This window comes from Artemia franciscana, chromosome 8 (assembly GCF_032884065.1).
Source record: "Artemia franciscana chromosome 8, ASM3288406v1, whole genome shotgun sequence".
Classification (NCBI taxonomy): domain Eukaryota; kingdom Metazoa; phylum Arthropoda; class Branchiopoda; order Anostraca; family Artemiidae; genus Artemia; species Artemia franciscana.
The window spans coordinates 5,939,904-5,946,352 of record NC_088870.1 but is presented as its reverse complement, the minus strand read 5'-3'; positions in this window follow the sequence as shown (position 1 = coordinate 5,946,352).

The following is a 6,449-nucleotide window of genomic DNA, read 5'->3' as shown; positions in this document are numbered from 1 at the left end:
TGAATGTATAGAACTCAGTTTTACTGATATTCTGTAGAGTGGGTGATTCTGTTAATATAAGTTGTAAAGTTTATTAGGTGAAAAGCCAATTTATAAGTTAAATCACTGCAGTACCTTGGCCTCCATATTGATTTTGATCGATCGTGGATGCATCATAGTGACGAATTTTCCGCCTAAATAGCCCCTGAAATTTGCATCCTCAGAAGACTGAAGCATATTCTGCCAGAAATTACTCTTCGCAATATATTTTGCAATAATCTACCATGTATATCATACGGATGTTTAGCTTGGAGCAGCAATTTTTATGTTAATTTTAAGGGTGTTCGAATTCTAAAATATAAAGCAGCAAGAATAATTGAAAAGTAGGTAAAAAAATATTAAGGACACCAGTGCATGCTTTAAGTCTCTAAGGTTACTCAATGTTGGACTGATAAGGGACTATCAAGTGGCAGTGTTTGTGTTGAATTATATGCATTATCTAGTCAAAGAAACTTTTAATGAATTTTACCGTTTCAGAAGTTCTGTTCATAAGCATGATGCAACAAAATGCGGTGAATTCATTGTGGATATTCAAAATAGTGCCCGATCTCGTTTTTCTTTGAGGTATTTTAGCCCTTCTGTATAGAATTTACTTCTTATGAGTGTTAAGGAAGCTGAGCACCCCCAACAGTTAAAAAAAGATTAAAACATCATTTGTAGGAGAATTGTTTTTTCTTATTTAGGGGGGATGGGAACGTGTTATAGGGCTAAAGGGATGAGTGGGTTAGACGGGTTGGGGAGTGAGGGGGAGGGAGTATTAATTGGATGAAGTTTGTTACCCTGGGGGTGTTTCAGAGAAGGTGATTGTCGATTTTCCTTTTTTTCTTTTCATTATCTTTTTAATTAGTTTAGGACATTCCTAGGAACATTTATGTTGGTTTTTTGATTATTGTTTTTAATTTAGGATGTCTACGAATATTTATGTAGTTAATTTCTACACTTTAACAAAACTTAAACATTTCCCTAGCGTAGTGATTTATGTCTATAATAGTTTTTATTTTTGTTTATTATGAACATAAAAGATACAAAAGTTAAAAAAAAAGTTAAAAAAAGTTAAAATTTTATTGGAACCAAAATACTTGGCCAAAAAAATTATATTTGGTGATATATCATCTTTCATTTGCAGAACATTCCCAAACTAATTCAAAATTTCACTCTTTACTGTTCAAGAAAGAAGGATTGAAAGGCATTTCGCATACAGCTTATTCTTTGAGATAAGGTTTAGAAAATCTTTTTCTATTAGCAATAGTTCACCAATGCCATCACTGTATTTCTGAACTAATTCAAAAACCTTTTTCAAAAAAATAAATTTTTCAATGGAAATTAATGAACTTCACTAAAGGAAAAAAGGAACAAAAAGTAAAATCAAATAATCTACCAAGCACAAAACCACCGCAAATTAGTATCAATATATAAATGAACCCCATAACAAACACAATTTAGAATAGATAGCCGAGTCAAACTAAAAAAAAAAACAGAAACTAACATGAGTAGGGTTCAGAGCCTGTATATCTTTCAGTGGTTGAAACAGAATCTGCACTCTACTGAAAAAAAAAATAAAAATGAATACGTCAATTTAATAAACGTAGGTTCATATGTATTCCTTGAAATGATAATAATATTTGATCTATTAAAGTTGAATAAGTGAGAAAATGAGTTTTTTTTTTCTGTAAAGGGCAAATTATATTCTGGAGCTGTAAGGCACAAGAAATGTTGTAAATTTTTATTTTACAAAAGAAAATATTCCTTATATTTTGATCATACACCCTCTTGACGACATTTATACGGAGGGCAGGTTGTCATCTGTATAACAGAAAATTCCAGAAATATTCCATAAAAATCTCATCTTCATACCCTGAGGTACAAATATAATAGTAGTCAGTCAAGCAGTATCATTATTCAACTTAATACAATTTGTTATTGCTATGATATTGTAGGTTTCCTCTTTTAATAACTTGTATATTCATATACTTCTGGAAATTTTTATCATAATGTTCTTAACCTTACAACTAGTTGCAATATAAGTAGTAGCAAATTGGATCAAAATTGATAGTAGGGATAGAATAAGCAAAAGGTGTAGTAGCAGCAGTATGAGTAGTAGTATGCACATATTGCCTCTTTGGTCAATTGATATTCCCCTTTAAATATTCTCTGATAGTTCTAAAACACAAAACAATTCTTAATATAAGCTACTCTAAAAATCGAAATGCAAATAGTGTCTTTTACTAGTTCGAGTTTGCCATTAATATTCTCTCAAACGTTTCCTTCATGGACTTAGCCTTATTAGCACTATTATCACAGTTTTTTATGTGGTAGTAAAATTTTTTCTCTGTTAGTGTCGTATCAGTTGTAGGAGTAGCAATAGCAGCAGCAGTATTAATCGTGGTAGTAGCTTGTGGATATTGACTTTTGGTCAGCTGAACAATACTTTTATGATGCCCAGGAAGTTTCACCTTGACAATTTAACCTTCCAAAAAATATTGGTGATAGGTCCTTTGTATAACCTTTGAGTCGAGATGTGATACAATCGAAGCGAAATTACTCGAAATGGAAGTTAAAGACCGTAAACTCAACTTAATCATCCACGGATTATCAAAAGAAAAACAGCAACAGACAGTTTTCGCGAATGTGTCAACATTATTCTCATCGACAATGGAAATCACTGATAAGGTTCAAATATTACAGTGCTACCGAATGTTTCAGAAGTCGAACGTGTCTACCCGTAAGCCGACCGCCCCTCCAGTTTTCCTCTCAGTATCCTCAGAAAAAGATATTCAATGTATTTTCAGATCAATATCGAAATTGGAAGGAACAGGGGTCCGGATCTGCCCGGCTTGCCGACCAAATTAAATACTCTGAGAAATGAATTACTTGCTAAAGGTAAGGAATTACGAGATAATGGATCCGTACAATTTACACGCCTGAAGCAAAAAGGTGCCAAATTGTGGCTTGAATATACATCGGATTCAGAGTCGCAGTGGGAAAAATCGTAAGATCACTAAAGGCGACTAGTGTGAGAATATAAGGTCTACTCCGCTCTTGATTGATATATTTTGCATTTTTGTGTTTGTGTGATGTTGATTATTTACTTTCGTGTGTTACTTAGGCTAACTTGGTTCAAGATTCTCTTCATTATTTTTGCCCCAGTTATTTCTGTTCACTTATACCTACTCAATATAAGTTTGCTCGAAGGATGGCAGGTTTTTCATGATTCATCAAGGGCACGGGGTCCTTGTCGCGCGGACTTGCTGGCACGAGGTAGGATTTTTCCGACTCTTTTTAAATGAATTCTAAGTTTGCGGTTGTGGGGGGACGCGATAGGCTGGCAGCTTTGAAGGGGAAACCTCTAAACCTTTCGTTACTTTCTGAAACTTTTAATGTTTTTGGCCAAAGAGAAAATAATACTTTTTCAGAAATAAAACCGTCATCGTATGTTTCTCCTGATGAAATAAATAGACTTGAAGATAATTCGAAGAGAATTGGATTTATAAACACACAGGGACTAATTAGCTCTATTGATGAACTAACCAGATTATTGCCAAGAAATCAAATTGATATTTTGGGAGTTTGTGAAACATTCATCAGTGATGCAACAAAACATAATGTTAAAATTCCGGGATATAATTTCATTGAAAAAAGTAGACAACACCATGGAAAAGATGGCCTCGGGTTATTTTTGAAAGAAGGAGTGCATTTTAAACGTCTGCCAGAGCTCGAAAAATATGACGTTGAAAAATTGTGTGAAATTTTGACCGTTGAATGTCGGGCCGGAACCAAGAAATTACAAATTTGTGTCGTTTATAAGCCTCCGTTGGTTCCAATCCCGCTTTTTCTGCAATCTTTGGAATCCTTATTAGCATCTTTAGACGATAAAGATGTTGTGGTCATGGGGGATTTTAATATAAATTTACTGAATTATGATGAAAATACTCAAACAACCGAATTTATTTCTCTAATGACATCAAAATCACTGATTCCCTCATGTACAATACCAACGCGGGTTTCACTCACTAGTGCAACTCTCATCGACAACATATTTTTAACAACACCAGCCACGTCTTCACAAGTTGTTTTAACGGATTTTTCTGATCTTTTTTTGTTGATTTTCGATGTGAAATATCAGCTTCAAACAAAAAAAGCACCAGAAATATCACACTGGATTATCAACAAAAAAATCTGGACTGTTTAAAGGATAAATTGAATATTATCGATTGGTCTCGTATATTTGATACTGAAGACGTAAACACTGCAATGGCTCATTTCTTCGAAAAATTTAACGCTGCTTTTGACGAGTCATGCCCCAGAGTAAAAACACGAAAAGGAAAATATAATCAACCCATTCAACCGTGGATATCACCCTCCCATTTGACCTCAATAAAACATAAAAACTGTCTTTATAAAAAATTGTTATCATTCCCAAGCGAAGAAAATAAAACAACATTCAAAAAATACAAAAATCTACTTTCAAAAATAATACGTAATGCTGAAACCAAATTTTATTTTGATTCTTTTAGAGAAGTAAGTAAGTCACCAAAGAAAACTTGGGAGCTAATCAATTCATGCTTAAATCGATCACCAAAAACTTCTAAGCCATCAGAAATAAAAAACGCTCATGGTCATATAATTGAAAGGGAGCTAGAAATAGCTAATTACATGAATTTGCATTTCGCGTCAATTGGACACTCGGTAGCCAACAAGCTCCAACAAAACCTGCCCTATGGTAAATGTGATTATCGTACATACCTTGTAAAGCCTTCTGTAAAATCTTTGTTTTTAACACCGGTAACGGAGAAAGAGCTTGCCAATATTGGTAAGCTTTTGAAAAATGGAAATTCCCCGGGGATTGATGAATCGTCTACGAACATTGTGAAAGTTGTTTTACCGAGTATTAATAAAGTAATGTGTCATTTGATAAATCTGTCATTTAGATCAGGACCTTTTCCGGATTCATTGAAGAAAGCAAAGGTGATACCACTGTATAAAAGCTCTGACCGGAGTGATTGCACAAATTACAGACCGATATCTATTCTTTCAGGCTTTTCTAAATTAATGGAGCGATGTTTTTATAATCGAGTGTATAATTTCCTTACTTCGAATGATTATTTTTCAAAAAATCAGTATGGGTTTAGAAAGGGACATAGTACGCAGGACTATATTTATTCACGAATGTCTTGACAAAAAAATGATTCCGGCAAGTATTTTTTTGGATCTTGAGAAGGCATTTGACACGATTTGTCACGAAATATTGTTGTTTAAATTAAGCCATGGCGGGATACGAGGACCAGTGCACGATTTTATCGCATCTTACCTAACAGGTCGATCCCAAGTAACAACTATCCATAAAACAGCTTCGGATCCATGCTTATTGCCCAATATTGGTGTTCCTCAGGGTTCAATTCTGGGACCACTGATCTTCGTAATATACATAAATGACCTTCCATCAGCAACAGAAACCAACAGCCTGAATGTCCTTTTCACCGATGATACTGGATCAACACTTGCAGGGAAGTCGGAAGATGATGTCAAAGAGAAGCTGCAAATCGTGTTTTCCCAGCTAATTGTATGGCTAAAAGCTAATCTTTTGTCATTGAATGCCGCCAAAACGAAATTCATCATTTATAGTAGACTTGGACACAAAGCAAAAGGAATTTCAACTATAATTGATCAGGCTACAGATATTCAAATTCAAAGGGTAACTTCACTCCGGTATCTTGGTATAACTATTGATGAAAATCTATTTTATAAAGAACATTGTAATAGATCACGCGTTAAAATCACCCAAGGAGTTGGTGTAATGAGGTGGCTTCAGCATTTTTTCCCCTATGAAGTTCTACGACTCATTTATTTTGCCTTGGTGCATTCCCATCTTACGTATTGTCCCCTAATTTATTTGGCAACTTTCAAATATCATATAAAACCGATACAGACTCTTCAAAACCGGGCTCTTCGAATTTTGCAAAGATATTTACTGCCACCTTCTTCCAATCCAAATAAATCTAAAACTGAAACTATATGTTTATAAACTAATATTTTGCCTGTTTCAGAATTATTCACTCTTCATTCTTTTTTATTCAAGGTAAAATATAACCGCTCAGAACTGCCTCCGTACTTTTGTAAGAGAAATTTTTTCCTGAGCAACCTGACCATGTTTATGAAACCCGTAATAAATGGAGAATGCAGCACCTGAAATTAACCACTGAGAGATCACGGTTCTCGCCATATTTTTCGATCATGGGTTCATTGCATTTTTATCTACCATATATTGACTGCAGTAAATCTCTCCCACATATTAAAAAGCAACTTCATTCTATCCTTATAAATAAATTCAAGAATCAGTAATAAAAAAAATCTTAAAGTGAATAGTTGTTTGTTTTATATTGATAAGGTGGGCTCATTTTATTTTGTTTTTA